A 9,038-nucleotide genomic window follows, 5' to 3' on the forward strand; every position below is an offset into this window, starting at 1 on the left:
CAAAGATTGTGAACATCAAATTCTACACGTGCTGCTGCTTCCTTGGCAGTTTGCATTACCAGTTCCAGTGCTAGCAGCTGATGAAAGCTGTGTGTGTTTAGATGAATTGCACTCCTTGTTTTACTGCACATGATTTTTCTGCAGTTGTCCTGGCTCCGATGTGTTATCGTGAATAAAAATAACTGGTAAAATTATGCAAATGAATGCACAGCATTAGGCATGCAGTATCTCATTAGCTGTTCTTTTATCATTTTGTAGAATCACTTATTCTTGAAAGTGCACTTCTGAACTTTTCTCTGGCACAGAGAATATTGGTGTATCACTCTCTAATGTGAAATCTGGGCAATTTACAGGCACTAAAGGAAAGTGATGCTATGAGACTGGAAGATATCAAGCAAGAATAAAAATTGCAAGACAGTAGGAGTGCTATTAGCATGGCAAAAGCCTCTCAATCTCATGGAGAATGATGAGAAAGGATTATTCTTTTTCCAAGGTCTGTTGTGCAATGGTATTTTCTCTGTAATGTATACTGTAATACAATAATAATACATTTTTCTCGGTGGATGAGTTAGTAGTCAGGGAGCATAGACACACATTAGAGAAGTGGTTAATAAGAATTAAGCAAGAAGATAAGGCTGTATTCAAAACTTTTTAAATGCCTACAGCGGGGAAAATTAGAAAGTAAGCAAAAAGTGTGGAGGGAAGGAAGGAATGCTACTCTAGATTTACAATAGCTCAGACTTCTTTTTGAGTAGGGGAGATGATTGCCTAATACAAGGACTAGGTGTGCTGGTAACAAGTGAGACAACGTAGCAGAAAGGTGGATGAGAGCATCACTAAATATAAATAACATAAACATAAAATGAAACCCTTATGTGGCTTCTGTTAACAATTATCAAATTTATAACATGAAAAAGAATAATTACAGATATTGCACTTTCTCCTGTAGAAAATTCAGTCAGTTTCAAACAACATTAATTTTCATGTATAATCTGGCACCAGTGATAGACAATGTTACAAAAGAAAATTAAAAAAAAAAAATCCTGCAAGCGCTAATACAATATTGCAGAAATGAGATTTGAATTAGAAATGAGACATACTGTAATCTAGTCTTGAGGGAGCCTGAGCATGATTTGTTTCTTGATCTAAGCTATTTTGTGGTTTCTGAAATGAAACAAGTATAAGTTTTATCGTGAAACACCTAAATAAAGAACTAAAGTACCACACCATCAAAGCACCGCATTTAAACTGGCCAAAGCTGATTACAAATATGAAACTTGCTTGTTTTTTTATATAATTAAAACAAGTTATATAGTAAGTTTTATGTGTATGTATAACTTAAGTTATATAGTAGGTTATATACATAACTTTTTTGTTTTATTTTTGTGTATATAAATGTATATGTGGTATTCTTTGAACCCCTAGCTCTGTCTGCATGCCAATTACAAGCCATTCTCTTGTGTTCTAGCACAAAATCTTCTTGTGTTCCTACAATCTCCATCTCTTTGTCTCTGAAATTGTACTCGAGGCAAATTCTACTCAAGACCTCATGTGTTTCATTTGCCAGCAGTGCTTATTTCACTGTGTCAGAGACAAGGGTGGTCCGCAAATGAAGAACAACAGCAGTTGTGGCAAATGGCACAGATAATGTGAAGTTTTTTTGGTGTGGGTTTTTTTTTTTAGTGTCTCAACAACAGAGAGGAACACCTGCCCTAAGATAAGGAGAGACAGAGTTTCCTATGACAGCAGGAAGGTTTGACTCTGGTGCAGTTCAAAATCCCATTTCAAAGGTCGTATTTGTGCTTTAAATGGAATGTGTGGCTGAATTGTATGCTCTGCCACATAACAATAGTAGTGATTCAAGTGCTTCCTTTGGATTCTGCAGGTCCAGGCTTGTGATAAGGCGAAGTTGCAGTGTGGTGGTGCTCGGTGTTTCCTAGGGGGGAAGGACAGTGGTGCTCCCAGTGCCCTTATGAACACCAAAGGGCCCAACAGGGGCAGAAATATGCCACTTCTTATTGTCCAGTGGAGCTCTCTACTTCCAGACTCAACATTTCTTGAAGTGTGCCTGTACTGAATATGTTTATATGGACAAAGTAAGCGAGAAATCTCAAATCCGGGAAATCCGGGGGTGGGGGGGAGCAGGAATTAGCTTTTCCTATCCTCTATCACTTTCATTCCTCCTCCTCCATGTGTTGCACGTACCAGTGCTCACAGAGAAATGTGTTTACTCTAAGTTTCAGCTATGGAAACGTTCTTTAAAAGTACAGACTCCTGTCTGTGACTGGTATTTCATCCTTTTAAGACTTATTAAATAGGTCTCATGCAGTAACCCTAAGTTTCCTGCACTGTTCTTCCTGGGAGTGCAGCCATACCCCAGGGACATAATTTCTTGTGAGCAAAGCTCAGCCTGAGGAGAAGCTAAGGCTGTCCCTGGCCTAAGCCAGTCTAACATCTGGCTGCAGCGTTTTGGCTCTGCTACACCTGCTCTTGCACTCCTAGCTGGCAGTCGTCTAACCTTTCACTGAGCTATACTAGCCCTCTGTCAGAAAGCTTTTTTTTTTTTTCTTCTTTTTTTTTTAATCTCCTTTTTAAAATGAAGTTAGTTCTGTGTTGGGTCAGTGGGCTGAAACAATTCAAAGCTAGGTTGGTGAAGGCTGTCTTGGCACAAGTAGGGACATCAGCAGATAGAAGTTAAATCTGCTTTAGGTGCCAGGGAAGTGCTCACTGATACAATGGAGCTGTAGAAAAAGCAGCTTAGAGACAGACTTATCACTTGAACTTTAAAACACAGACAGGTATCAGTGAGTGACCTCAAAGAGGACTTCTGTAGGAAAACAGGAGAACGTGTCAGTTACTTTGCACCTGCTTTATATTCTTGTCTGTCTCTGTCATGCTCAGCCAATAGCTTTTGTAAGCAGAACGTGCCTGTTCTGCCCAGAGCATTGAAAATGTCCAAAAATTAGTTGGTGGTTTGTTGTTTGTTTTTCTTTAAGGCTAACATGATACAAACCAAGCAAGCTTTTGGAGCAATTCTGACTCTTATTCTCCTTGCTGGGAGGAACTAAGAACTCTCATCTCCAAAATTCTGCAGATATATACCTATGTGTGTAAACTTAAAGATGACAACATCCCTTATTTTACAAATCTAGATTTACTTGCAAGTGAGTTGTTGCTCCAGCTGAATCTGACAGTTCTCCTCAGTGGCCGTCTCCACATGAAGCTGTTCACATTTTAGTAGAAATTCACTTTTCAGTAAAAGCTTTAAAAATTAAGAGCAACCACTATGGAAATGCAAGACCAGTGATAAAAATGATGCGCTGTACAGCTGAACAATGCATAGCATTTGGGTAACAGCAGCAGAAACTGGTTTATCAGGTTCACCCCACACATGTAAAGGATAGATAAGCTTTTGAAACAGTACAAAATCTATTGGAGTATTGGCTGGTTTTCTCAGCAAAAAAAGAGTAACAGGACTAATGGCCGCAAAACAAAAGCTGCAAAATCTAGGCTGTAACTGGTGTAAGGTAGCAAGATCTCAAAGCCAGCTTGTTGGTTGATGTGAACGCCCGTTTTTGTGAATCACAGAAAAGAGCTGAGAATCTCCCCAGCTCCTCTCAGCCATGAGACCAGAAGAGGTGAAGGTGTGCCAGAGGACTGGCCTGATCCCCACACCTGTGTGCAAAGGCAGCACAGACAAAGCTGCAGACAGGCCACAGAGAACTGATGAACTATAACATGTGAGGCTCGGTTTTGTTGGTGCTGGCAGCTCGGCTGGTGAGATTACAGCCATGAAGCTCAGCTGCTGTTCATGATCTAGGGAAACCATGTGTGGCTGGAACACAACTGGTGAAGGAATAACCCTCCATGCTGTCTCACAACTCTTACTTTTGGAACCTGACCCTGGGGAGAAGTGAGGTGAAATAATGATTAAAATAATCCATGGGAAAGACTCCCAGTAAGAAAGAGCTGCGCTGCAGTCCCAGGCTGAGTTTGGTCATCCTGAACCCAGGCCAACACTCCACAAAATGCAGGAAGCATGTTCCCACTGGGTGCTACTGGCAAGAAACGGGGCACTGTTTTGAGGTACAACCATCAGTCACTTGAAGACTTAAGCTGCGCGAGTTACTCTAGAAGACCATTCAGGCCGGAAGTATCTTTTTTTTTGCACCTTGTATTTCTCTGGGCTGCAAAAAATCCTGCTGATTTGCAGGGAGGTTGTCTGGGGCTCCTATCAGTTTTGTTAACTATTGCCTTGAGCTGGGTCTGTGCATTGCAGACAGACACATTGCTCCCTAAACAGCACCCACTTGCTTCCTGAGTGAGAAAGTATTTGCCTTTAAAATCTGCTAACGTTGAATTATGGCCAGTTGTGCACTGTACTGGCCAGTTATGCATTGTATGACAAAAACTTTCACATTTTTAAAGTACAAATAACTGCGTTAGCATGAGGAGTAAAGTGAGAGCATAGAAATGATCTCTTTTAGTGTTAATGGCAAGCCTGTGGCGTTTCCCAGCTCTCTTCCAGAACAAGATGCAGCTATAATTATTTCTGCTGTTTTCCTTCAAAGTGTCACTCCACAAATAGTTATACCTTTTAAAAATTGCACCAGTTTTTAACATTATTAAAACAAACCAGATTTCTAGTATCCTTGTGGCTCAGAAAATGAACTGTATTAAGGGATCATATGACACTCAAAAGACTTTTTGGATAATAAACTTCCACCTTTGTTCAGTGGAATTAGAATCATAGAATGGTTTGGATTGGAAAGGAGCTTTAAAGATCATGGAATCATAGAATGGTTTGAGTTGGAAAGGACCTTTGAAGATCATCTAGTCCAACCCCCCATCCAACCTGACCTTGATGGGGCATCCACAACTTCTCTGGGCAACCAGTTCCAGTGTCTCAACATCTTCCTCGTAAATCCTTTCTTCCTTATATCCAATCTAAGTATACCGTCTTTCCATTTAAAACCATTACCCCTTTTCTTGTCATTACAGGTCTGGGTAAAAAGTCTCTCTCCATCTTTTTTTTTTTTGAGCCCTTAAGTATCGAAAGGCTGCAATAAAGGCTCTTAGATTAATGAATGTTGAGAATCAAATGAGAAAAGCAAGTGTGATCTTCAGTGGGTTCCTCTTTTTGGGCTGGGCCTCAGGTCTGTGCGCATGTAAATCTGTGAAGGTTCTTAGACCCCAACTGAAATGAGAAGTCTAGCTGTTTAAGAGAAAGAAGGGTTAAAAGGCACCTCCAAAATCCCATTCTTTCTACCCAGGGACTGAATTACTGGAAGGATTTTGAATGGAGTAGGCTGATTCTGAGACACAGGCACTGCCATACCTCAACAAACTGTTGTTTAGCTTTCTAATTCTGTTATCCCATGGATCTTCTGCAAAGCATCCTGAACTGAGCCAAGGGTCAGGCTGACTTAAATCAAAGTAATTAAAAGACAGTAAACGAACCAGGGTTTGATGTATTCTGAAACACAACTTGTGGCTGGTGCAGAGACATCATTGCCTCCAGCTGGGGAGCTGAGATAAAAGTTTATTTTTTCAACTCTCTAAAGGACAGAAGGGAATGATTCAATTGAAGCAGGAAAGGAAAAGCAGCAGTCAGTAAAAAAAAAAAAGAGAGAGAAAAATTCCTGGAAAAAACACACAGTGGGAAAGGATACAGATTAAAGCTAAAGCAAGGGGAACTGACCTTAACAAGTTCTGGCTACTCAGTCATTTATTTCCTGTTTATTTCTGTTCACTTTGTTTTGCAACATGCTCCAGACCTTTAATATTTCCTAATCTAAGTAAAGAGTTATGGTTCATTTTACCAAATAACTTCACACACAGAAGATGCTTCTGCAGAAGTACATATTCAGAAAATGCTTTTTGTTTCAATAAGCATAGCATTTTGCAAACTATTACAGAAACAAAACAAAGACACTGTGTCTTTTCAACTCATGCAGTTGCACAAAATGACTGTGCTGCTCAGAGATGTTTTTATATTTATTAACTGAGTTAAGACTTTTTTTAAGTGTTTTTAAATCAAATATTACAGGTTATGAAGATAAAAAAGGCTGTCTGTCAGCACCTCTTTCCTGCTTGTGTATTTTAAAGACTGATTTTGTGCTGCAGGCTTTCCCTCAACAGTGGCACGTGAGCTCTGCCTCTCCTGTCCTGACTGTGCACCTGGTGTCCTAGGACATGAAGATCCTGTTCTGTGCCCCAGGCCAATACGGTGCAGGGCACTTTCCAGATTTCAGTAAGAAAAACCCAACACGAAATGGCCTAATAAAATAGCAATTTTGTTACAACAGAATAAAAAATAGGAATATAGATAGTGAGAAATCTTAGACCCCTTCAGGTCAGACAGACCCCAGATGGATTTTCCATGGCGTGCTGTGAAGATCCTGTCCGTAAAGAGGCTGTGGTGCCTTTTATTTTGCATAACAAACAAAACCAGGTATCTTCTCCTGACAGCCTGGACTGTCACCTCTCTCCTAACACCCACCAGTGCATAGCACGGGCCATCACAGGGCACTCCAGCAGGTCCCCTGGCAGCAGCTACTCATGCTAATGTACAGGCTGCTCAAGCCCTGCGTACAACATCTGGTAGGACAAACACGGTCTGTTCATGGTCACTAACTCCTCAAATACAGCATCTTCCATGAGGCTTCCAATGTAGATCCCAAAGGCACTTGCCACTTTGTCAATAGTGCCCCAAACCAATCGATGGATTCAAAATGTGCTGGGAAACAGCAAAATATAATCACACAGCCGAGCGGCATAAAGCTCCATTTTCTTAGGGAACTGGGCAAAATAAATTAAGCATGTTAAAAAATAAAAAGCAAAATTAGCACTAGCTGAGGAGACAGCAGGGAGAATGACTTGCACAGAATAACACTGAGCTCCTGCCAAAACTTTATGCCCTGGGTTACATTGTCACTTTTATTTGCCCAGTTACAGATAGGTTACAACCTCAGCCATAACTTTTCAGATAGTAGCTATATTTAAAAGTAGAAACATGGCTTTGCACCAAGAACAGTTTTGCTCATAAGCTCAGGAAGCAGTGAAGCCTTGTGACTCATGGCCATCCTGACTAAATTATCTGCCTATTTCTAAACAATAATTAATGGCTGTAATATCATACTTTGTTTACTCTGCATCTTATCTCAGGGCATCATCCTTAAGGCAGCCCTTAATGGTATTGTAATCCTCATGTTCAACAGGACTGTTTGCACGATGGAAGATTATTCATGTGCATAAATTATTAACTGGAAAGCATGTGTACAAGTCCCCTAAAAGTACTCCACTTAGCAGTCCCCAACTAGTAATTAGTTATTTGCTAAAGGCCTGATCCAGCATCAGTATCCATCAATGAGTAGGTGTTGACTTCACTATGCTTTAGTTTAGGCTTTAGTAATGTGGTCTCTCATCCTCTGAGACCTGGTAGTGACTTCCATATTGAATGCCTCTTTCCTGGAGGACGAGAGTTGGGAACATCACGGAGACAGTACCCACAGCTGTCATCAGGGAAAGAACCTTGTCCTCATCCCAGGTCAGCAAAACCTACAAGGCCAATGTAAGCACTTATGCACTTCAAATTTAGCTTGTTCCTAGTGTTTTGCTGAATCCAAGACCTTCCTTTCTAAGCAGTGGAAATTTCCACGGGGGTCACACTAGCACCCTGTGGCCTCTGTTTGTTCACACAAGGGCATTATTTATCCGCAGTCACACTGCCTCCATAATACCTTAAGCAGAGCTGGCACTGTATTGGAAAGATGAAAAGCAATGACACATGGGATATCAAAATATGGAGCCATTTCTCTGCTTTCCCATGTTTTGTGTGGAGGAGTGTGGAGGTGAGTCCTGCAGCCCTCCTCTTCTCCAAGGGAGTCCTCCCCTGGGTGAATAACTCACCTGTTAGAAAGCCTGGCCCCATAAAGCATCATCTGAACCTTTTTCCAGGAGGCGATTTAAGGGGTTAAGTTGCAGCCTTTCCATCAGCAGTTTTGAATCATTTGATCAATACTCCAGAGGGCTGGTGAACAGCCGCTGCCAACATATATCAGATCATGGCCTTGCTGTCCCATGCTGGTGGTGACCATCAGTTCAGAGGTCTACTAACCAGGCCTGGCCACTCATCACACGCCTAACACCAGGGTAAGGCACAGAAGCATCGGATGAATATATTCCTTTGATGCCAAGGTCTGCAAAACAGTGGAATGCTGAGCGTTACAGCACCTTCTCATCACTCGTTTCAGACAAAGCCTCTGAACTGCATCAGGCTTGCTGGGCAGGAGCTGAGTGTGACCTGTTCTGATGGCAAAATACAAAGCCTTCCCTTGGTCCCCACATGCTTAATGTGATTGAGTTGCATGCTAGGGGCAAAGCCTTCTGCTCTGTCACCTCCACATCCCAGTGCTGCCTGTTTCTTTCTCCTCTTCCTCGCAGGGTATCTATTGTGTCTGTACTGTGCTGCACACCTCACTGGGAGCCAGCCCCATCTGAGAGGAGAGTGGCTTGACAAAGACAGATGTGGAAATGAAGGAAGAGCAGATTAAGGTAATCAGCCTGAAATGTGTGAGGTTATTTGGCACCTTGGTCTCTCTCCAATGTTTATGTGGGTTAAAGCAGCCATTCTCCATGCCCTGGGCATGGCGGATCACAGTCCTGGGCAACTGGCTCTAGGTGGCCCTGCTTGAGCAGGGGTTTTCACTAGATGACCTCCAGAGGTCCTTTCCCACCTCAACCCCTCTGTGATTCTGTGATCTCAGAGCTGGCTAGTACAGCTTTCCCTTTGCAAAAGAAAACTTCCAGCCAGTTCATTAAATAGTCAGAGATGTGGTGTTTTTCCCATCTGTGCTCACAATGCCAGCAGGAGACATGTTTAGGAACAGAGAACATGTGGGAGATGTAGAGTGGAGCTCTCTTCCACCAGCTCCCACCTTTCATGCGGTGACGGGGAGGTGGTGCTGGTCCTGGGGATACAAAGGAATTAGTTCAGGAATAATATCTTCTGGCAAAGATAGAGGAATTAATTTCAG

This window comes from Tauraco erythrolophus, chromosome 2 (genome assembly GCF_009769465.1).
Source record: "Tauraco erythrolophus isolate bTauEry1 chromosome 2, bTauEry1.pri, whole genome shotgun sequence".
Taxonomy (NCBI): Eukaryota; Metazoa; Chordata; class Aves; order Musophagiformes; family Musophagidae; genus Tauraco; species Tauraco erythrolophus.